Genomic DNA, 8,793 nt, shown 5'->3' on the forward strand with positions numbered 1-8,793 from the left:
ATAACTAAGTCATCTTTCCTTGCTCATAACCGAGCCATATAAAGTTAGAGGGATTTGCCATCCTAGCTTTTATTGTTCATGCATGAGGCCTGAAGGCTCTACACATGAACATGTACCGATTCTTCTATGCGTAACATTCGTACACATGTTTACATTCATATTATTATTCTAAACAAGTATTAGCTGGGCTTGCTCTCTATCTTCTTTCTGTTCTATGAACTAATATTCAAAAATATATATCTAACAAATTATCTATTCTACTAGTATTTGTAGCTGGACCATACAATTACACAACGTATATCTATACATTCATTAGCTACCATAACATACAATCATTCCACATATACGCATATATTAATTGGCTATCATACTTAATATCCCTAATGGGACCATCTATTCATTGTATCCATAACCGGACCACATTATCCTTTGTATCCATAACTAAACCATCTTACCATAGTATCCATAACTGGACCATCATTATACATGTAATAGTATTCTCTCGATTAATACATTTTATTTATAAATAAACCACATTACCATAACAACACGTGCCCTAAACACATTATAAGCTTTTAGTACTTCATTTTGTTTGCGTCTGTGCTTTCCTTTCCATAGCACACTATCATTTAAATAAATGGAACATTTGTCTATCGTATAAGCACTAGCATACTACTCGCGAGCATTCCTAATGTAGACATGTATATGGTACTACGACCCCTTGATGTCCAACTCATGACTTACTCACATTCTTCATACATCTTTAACAAAAAGTAGTTAAGTAAATTTATTAATAGTTTACACATTTACTTTCTCATACAAAACATGTCACATTCATCTTTTGTCTTCTTTCTTGAGTATGCAAGCCCCAAAACATTAAAGGTAAAAAGGGGGCTAGAACTCACATGAATCATGTTCCTCTTGGAATTAACTGTAACACCTCTCCTTAGTTGCACATGACTATGTAATAATTTATGAATATCAATTAACTACTTCTAACCAAATCATACTTCTAAGTTAGTGAAACCCCTAACGAACAGGGGTCCGGGGGCAGCGCCCCTGGTACGGGGGTCCTAGGTAGCAGCCCCTGACTGGGATTAAGCTGCCAGGTTAACTTGGAAAAAATTTATTTTCGCTAATAAGCCTTTATTAAAAATTGGTCAAAAAATCAACTTTTAAACGAATCGAATCAAGTTCCAAACAAATCGAATCGAGTCCCAAAACAAATATAATCGATCCCGAACGAATCGAGTTTAAAAATGAATCGAATCGAATTCCAAAACAAATCGAATCGAATCCCAAAACGAATTGAATCGAATTCCAAAACGAATCGAACCTAATCTCAAATGAATCAACTCGAATTTTCTTCCAATTGAATCGAATTCTCAGGAATTCGATTCAAAATATGGTTTCATGCCTTTTGGTTTATTCATTTTCTTTCATCCCTTAAAGGCACGTTTTACTACTACAATGAGTTCCGGGCTATAACAACACCACCTATCAGTTTTTACAAATCCCGAATCTCATTTACCCATCTTTTTCTGAGTCTAACCTTATCCGAAACAGCATTCATAACTCGTTTTTGTAAAGTTTGTATTTTTCCTACTTAACATAAGCCGATCTAGTACCCTATCGATTTTCATGGCAACCAACATAAAATTATAACCTTTTATCTTAAAACACACACTTTCTTGGATCCAGTTTGGTTCGGATCTGAATCAAAACGAGAATCGTGTTATGTTCCTTGTTGTTGATGATGTGTGGACACGAAATCTACTCCGCTTTAGCTTGGATCTGGATCCAGATTGGAGGGAGAGTGTTTGTGTGTGGTTTTTTTTAGTGTACATGGAGGCAAGATGGTGGAAGTGAGGATTTTAGGGTTTATGGGTGGTTTTAAGGGATTTTAAATACCCTAAACCCATGGACCTTAAGGCTCACACCCTCCCTCAATCCATTTTTTGTTTTTCAAGCCCACACTTAACTTATTATTATTCTACATAGTTAAATTCTAACACACACATAATTAAATAACAATCGTTTATTATCATCCATAAAAGTAGGATGTTACATTGTACGAGTAGAGTTTTTATTTATTTCAAACCAAAACAAACGAGCTCTAAAGATAAAGAAAGCCTCGAGCTTACGTTACTTTATAGTGTGCAAAACACCTTTTGCTATATCATTCGTTTGTATGTATCCCCTGGAATATGCCAGAAAAATATAAAGCAACGGTGTATTTACATAAATTTTGCATTATTGAAAAAATATAAAGTAAGATACATGAGGAAAATTCGATACACGATCCGATATATCTCATGTTTACTTGCCCCTTTCATGACATTTTTTAAAAAGCAGGAAGCTCTCATGTCATTCTTATTACCAATGCAATTTTTATATATCGATATCATTCTTCATTGATTTTCTGTCTCCATTGATGCTTAGAGTAGTTGGCGCACTGCTAGTGCTTTTCCATTCACTAGTGACAGAAACCGGCGAACATAAAAAATCTTTTAACAAAATTGCTGCATCATTTGTTTCAGACGAAGGCCTCATATCTGAATCATACTGTCAGATACTGTCGGAATTGTCTATTCTATCAACCACTTGAATATCCATCAACACATCCAACACTTCATTCATTGTAGGCCTCATATCTGAATCATACTGTAAACACCTAAAAGCAAGTTCTGCTACTAATGTGATCATGCTCAAAATTTCAGGATTCGTATCGGATCCTAAACCGGATCAATTAGTTCATAAATTGCACTTCTTTGGATTCTGTTTATAGCCATGTTAGCCAAGCTAATTTCGTCTTGTGACCTGTTTAAGTCAACAGCCCCCATTGATGATATTAGTTCAATCAAGACCACCCCAAAGCTATAAACATCACTTTTATCTGTTAATTGATAGCGTTGGTGATATTGTGGATCCAGATATCCTGGGGTTCCCTGAGGAGCTGTTGTCACATGGCTGACATTATTTGATATGAGCCTTGACAGACCAAAATCTGCTACCTTGACACAGAAATTGTTGTCAAGAAGGATGTTCGTCGTCTTTACATCTCTGTGTATGATTTCAGAAGCATGTAGATATACCAGCGCACTTGCGGTTTCAATCGCAATATTCATCCGTATCGGCCATGTTAGCACGCTTGGATATGCTTGTTCTCCATGCAGGTGATCGGCAACAGTGCCATTGGGAACATACTCGTAAACAAGGAGAAGTTCATTGCTTTTTCTAGATGTACAACCGTAGAGAACCACAAGATTCGGGTGCCTTAATTTGGTGAGGATCTCAATCTCATTTCTGAAATGTTGGACTCGATGGTAGTTGTGTTCGTGCAGCTTTTTCACTGCGACTTCTCGCCCGTCTTTCAATTTACCTTGCTCAGAACATGGAAATATTAGGTGGGGCGATTTAATATGGAATGAACAATGAATAGCATTTTATTTGAGCAATCAAGTTCTCACCATAATAAACAGCTCCAAAGCCTCCATCCCCTAGCTCATGAGAAGGATTGAAATTTTGGGTGGCATCTTCAAGCTCCTTATTGGAGAACACGGACACGCCACAGGAGAGACGTATGTCTTCAAGGTTTTGAGATTTGTTCTTTGTCAAAACGTACGAAAAAGGGTTGTTCTTACACTTACGCCAGATTATGAAGATGAACAAAGAGACAATGAGGATTGCGATTGATCCAGCTACGATAACTAGAACAAATAAATGCATCACATTCAATTACATATTCCTGCAGTTGTATATATATGTATCCGATAATAATAATGCATAGGATCAAAGAGATATATTACCTAGAATCTTAATGGTCCTATCTTTGCCTGGTTTTCATGAAGTAACCAAATACTTAAATATTAGTTATACGACACATAATTAATTTCTAGACTACTGGGTATGCATACAAAAATTCAATATAACAAATCGGATCACAAAAGCAAATTACCCATATTCGAACTCGGTGTCGGATAACCTGGTGTTACTGCATTTACAATAAAAAGCATATATTAAAGGACAAGAAAATAATTCAGGACTATGCTAAACATAGTGTAGAAGGTGAAAATGAAGGGAGACGGAAGAGCGAAAAAGAAGCTGTAAATATACCCTTTTTGACGTCAAAACATCAAACAAATCCCTTTGCAATCTCACAATGGCGGCCTTGTTTTTGGCACATGCTACATGAATGTGATAAATTATAAAAAACGGAGGTGCCAGGATAGAGAAGAGAAAATATGTCGGTTTCATTAAATCCTGGAGTACTTGGGGTTTGCACAGGTAGCTGCACTAGTTTGACATGCATGTGGGAGGTCACTTGGAATTGTTGTGTTGAAGTAGTTAAAGTAGAAGTTGTAGTCTTTGCATCTGTTGTAGCTGTTGTATTTATGTTGCTCAAAATACGTCAGATTTTTTATGCATTTGTAGATATTGATGTAATCAACTATTGAAATTGAATACAAAAGAGGGCTTGTACTTGGTGAAGTGAAATTATTCATAAGTGCCCCACAGCTTTTAATTTTCACAAGCTCATTAAGCTTTTTGTTCCGGATGAATAAACGACTAGAATTTTGATACAAATATGACTTGCTAAAAATATCATACCACAGTCCTCCAGGTTGAATCTCTCCACCTTTCGAAGTACACTTGACCTTGATCAACCCACATCTTGTGTCCGTGACATTGTAAAATGGGTACTTGAAAGGAGCCAAAGTTGGACAACTGAAATTTGTTGGGCAGACAGGCATAGAACTGTTTGTAGTAGAGTGAAGGGGTGGTAGATGGGAGAAAATAACAGACATGAAAATGAAAACAAGAATCATTTTAAATTCTAGCACAAGGGATAATATAACAAACTACTCCAACTTGCATTATATACATTAGTGCTCAAATGTAGTTTCTACCTTGGAGAAGACATTTAATAGTTTTCACATTGACAAATCAATTTACCATTTTTTCTATGTACCCATAAATAATTGAAATTCTATCACTTTGGACATTTTTTTCTATATTGACTATGACATTCTAGACTTTGATTAATTGATTTCTGTCTCATTCATCCTGAATCCCTTTCTAACGCCAGTAGGACACTTGTAAAGCTTCATGTGATTACCATTTACCCTTTCTAACACGTCTCAATTTACACAAATCTAAAGTTCAAAAAAAAAGAAGACAAATTTAGACTTCAAACTCCATATTATTAAATTGAAAACTAATCTTCTTTAATTTGACTTTTTCTCATAAAATGTTGGAAAGCCAGCAGTTGACTTGAAGTTTCTTAATAAAAAAGACGTCTTTTGAACAAGTTGATTAAACTAGTGTGTTCCAAACGTACACACCAATTTTTATCAAAATAACTTTTATAATGCTGACAAACTAACAAGACTTGATTCATTGACTCCTACTTGACCTTCATTTACCCATTATCATGCTTGCCTTTTAAAGAAATACCAAAATAACAAATTACAAATATCCAAAAGCAAAGATACTCATAAGTAGCTATTTCATAAACGCACAATGCAAAAAAAATAAATAAATAAATAACAAAAAATGCAATTCACTAATTAAATTTTGGGGTTTAAATATATGTCAACTTGATTCACATATATTTCTAGTGATCAGGTTAATTACGTTATTTTTTTCTATTAAATTTTAGTGTAGTTATCTAGTGCCAAATTAGGTTTTGTTTATTGTTGCGGAACCAAGTTAATTTTTGTTAAGGTATAACCCGAAAATGTGAAGACTCAGAACAGTCAATATCGTAATTGTTGTAAATTACTATGACGTAATTTTGATATTTAAGCATTTATTAAACACAATAACATAGATGGTAAGTAATAACTTAAAATTGTTTTTGGTATTCAAACAAATAAAATTTTAATTTTATCAATGTAGTTCTATGTTAAGAATCAACTAATAGTTTAAAGGGGGTTAGTTTAACTAAAATGAAAGATTAAATAAAAGGTTACGGGTGGTTTTGTAAGTGGGGAAGGGAATACCACTAACACAATTTTCTTTATTTTTTGGGTACCACCGTCAGAAAAAACACAAGGGTTATTATGGTTTTATTGTATAATTGCTTTTGAAAAATTTTGCGAGGAGAGTTGAACCGAGCAAGGTTTATTTCACGCTTGGCTTGTTTATAAACCAAACCGATCCGAGCGGCACATTTACAAACCATGCCAAAGTCGAGCGACCATTTATCGACGGGGATCGGGCAAGTTTTGAGCATTACTTATTTATTTTTCGCTTTACAAATTTCTCTACAAAACAAGTTTGAAGTTAAACATGATGTACTTATAAATAAACTAGTAGCTTTTAAACAAACTTGTAATAGCTTACAAATTTCCACAAGATGTAAAAACTTTTAACCAAATGTATGGTTGTGTAGCAAATAAAAACAATAAAACTACTTAAAACCTTACCAAGATATATTCTCATATATCATCTTTATGTAGCATAATGGTGCATAAATATGAATGCGAGGTAACTTGATACAAGGACTTGCAAGATTTAATGGCTTTAATGTTATTAAGATTTAGTTTTCGTTAGTGGTTGCACAAAGAAATAGGACGGATCAAACACAATTCAGACAACTCCAATAATCTAATGGCGGGCCCATTAAACAATGCATCAACCTAAACATGAATTAATAAAGGAAATGACAATCCGGCCAAATTAACACAACATGTGTGGGTTATGCAACCATCCACAATAAGGCACGTGCCCCATAAAAAGTTGGGCCCCGACCATTTTTTAAAAAACTGACAGATTTTGCTCAAAACAGATAAGTTATTAAACAGTTTATACGATACGTTAAGTCCTGTTTCTGTCAAATCCGACTGTTTAACGTGTCGGTCGGGTGGCCAATCTAAATTATCGGATTTTTATAAGAACGGCAGGGTGGCCAATCTAAACGTAAGTTCGGATTTTTAAAAAATGGTCGGATGACCAATCTTGTTAACAGGCGAAAGGATTTTGTTGATTTACAAATTGGGTGTATGGCAGAAAACAGGCGGCCAACAATTTTTGAAGTGACCATTTTGAGGATTTTCAAAACAAAGGGCTACTCTTGGAATCCCTTTGGTCAAAATGGCCATTTTGAGGGGTTTTTTTTTTTTATTAATAAACTTCACCCATTGCATTCGTTTCAAAAAAATATTTGAGCTTGAACTTCATTAAGAGATGAGCATCAACACAAGATATCAATTTATAACTACTTAACTAGTATCAGTAAGCAGCATCGGTGCCTCACCCACTACATTAGTTTCAAAAAAATTATTTGAGCTTGAACTTCAATAAGAGATGAGCATCAGCACAAGATATTAAATTATAACTACTTAACTAGTATCAGTAAACGACATCGGTGCCATGCATGTCGATAAACAAAAAAGTGAGTGGTCACATAACTACTTTTAAATCCCTTTTACGTGAGAAAATTGGAGAACCGTGTGTAAACACCCGAGGTGCCTGTTTAATATCGTACAATGACCACTTTACCCAACACACATGTGGTGCCAATGGATCCACAACACCTGTCGGTTGATTCATGTAGACCATCTCATTAATATTTCGATGTAAAAATGCATTTTTAACGTTTAATTGATGCATTGGCCACCTTTAGACAAACCGATAGAAAGCATAGTCAGTCTCACATCCTGACAAGGGAGCTAGACGTGATGATTGAATACCAACTTAAACACAACGGAAATAAGTAAAAAATGCAGCATTAGGTTAGGTCAATGTTACAATCAAATGCTAAATACAAATACAAAGCTAGAAATCCAACTACAATCTAATTAGGTGAAAAGACTCTACAATCCAGTGGTGGAGCCACATAATAACGACCGGGTTCGGCTGAACCCGGCAAATTTTTGGTTTTATATGTAATCTATACATACGTATTTACGAGCGAACCCATACTTTTGTCGGCGAGTGACACCAGTATCATTTTAAAAGAATATTCGAACCCATAAAAAAAAGCCCAAAGTTATTAATGAAATGGGTTAATAAGCCCAACCCAATTAGCAATCTTAAACATAATACCTAAATAGAAATTAAAAAAGAAGAAGAAGAAGAAGAAGAAGAAGCAGCAGCAGCAACTAAAACACGGACGATTCAGTTTCTTGTGTACCGTATCACCCGGAAGGCCAGAATCGGAATCCGGCTGGCTAGCTGGCTCCTCCCTCCTTCTTCTACCTTCGTCAATCGGAATTCGGAAATCTCCCACTGGCCGCTAGTTGCCATTCCGGTTGGCGGTTGCCCAGTTCTACAGTGTCCTCTTAATCCCTTTAGGTGTTAGGTGTGTATTTTCTATTTTAATGTTTGTGGTCTTTCATCTTTGAATAGATTTAAGCCTTAGAGTAAGATATCCATTTTATTATTATATTATATATCATTCCAGTGTATTTATTGTAACATAATAAAATATTTATATTATATTATTATATGAGGCCATATTTATTTGTATAATAGTATTTTTTTGTCCACGGTTTAATTAAAAGATTTTTTAAGCGGGTCAACAACGGTCAATTGATTCTCACTTTGATTGTTTCAAGTGTTTAAGGTTTCAATCGATCATTCGATCTATACCTCACAACGACTCTTTCATTGATTTTGATTTTTAAAAAGTCAAATCAAGTATGAGTAAGAAAAAAACAAGGTTAGTTTTAAATAGTCATTTATAATTACAATTATATTTATGTTTATCATTTACAATTATGTTTGAATAGAATTATTTGTTTGACCGAATAACCGATCTTATCCGACCCGACTCATTTAAGCCCG

At 34.7% G+C, this 8,793-nt stretch overlaps 1 pseudogene across 1 annotated transcript; it reads right to left on the reverse strand.

Moving 5' to 3' along the window:
• Positions 1-2,353: 2,353 nt before the first annotated feature.
• LOC143596861 (LEAF RUST 10 DISEASE-RESISTANCE LOCUS RECEPTOR-LIKE PROTEIN KINASE-like 1.1) lies at positions 2,354-4,845 on the reverse strand (annotated as a pseudogene). Its single transcript, XR_013146797.1, has 4 exons — positions 4,057-4,845; positions 3,810-3,836; positions 3,471-3,710; positions 2,354-3,382 (listed from the first exon to the last, which is right to left on the reverse strand). The product of XR_013146797.1 is annotated as an LEAF RUST 10 DISEASE-RESISTANCE LOCUS RECEPTOR-LIKE PROTEIN KINASE-like 1.1 (transcript).
• Positions 4,846-8,793: the final 3,948 nt, after the last annotated feature.

The sequence above is a fragment of the Bidens hawaiensis genome, unplaced genomic scaffold, assembly GCF_021521415.1.
Source record: "Bidens hawaiensis isolate Kalapana, Puna unplaced genomic scaffold, B.hawaiensis_p1.1 tig00047160_1, whole genome shotgun sequence".
Classification (NCBI taxonomy): Eukaryota; Viridiplantae; Streptophyta; class Magnoliopsida; order Asterales; family Asteraceae; genus Bidens; species Bidens hawaiensis.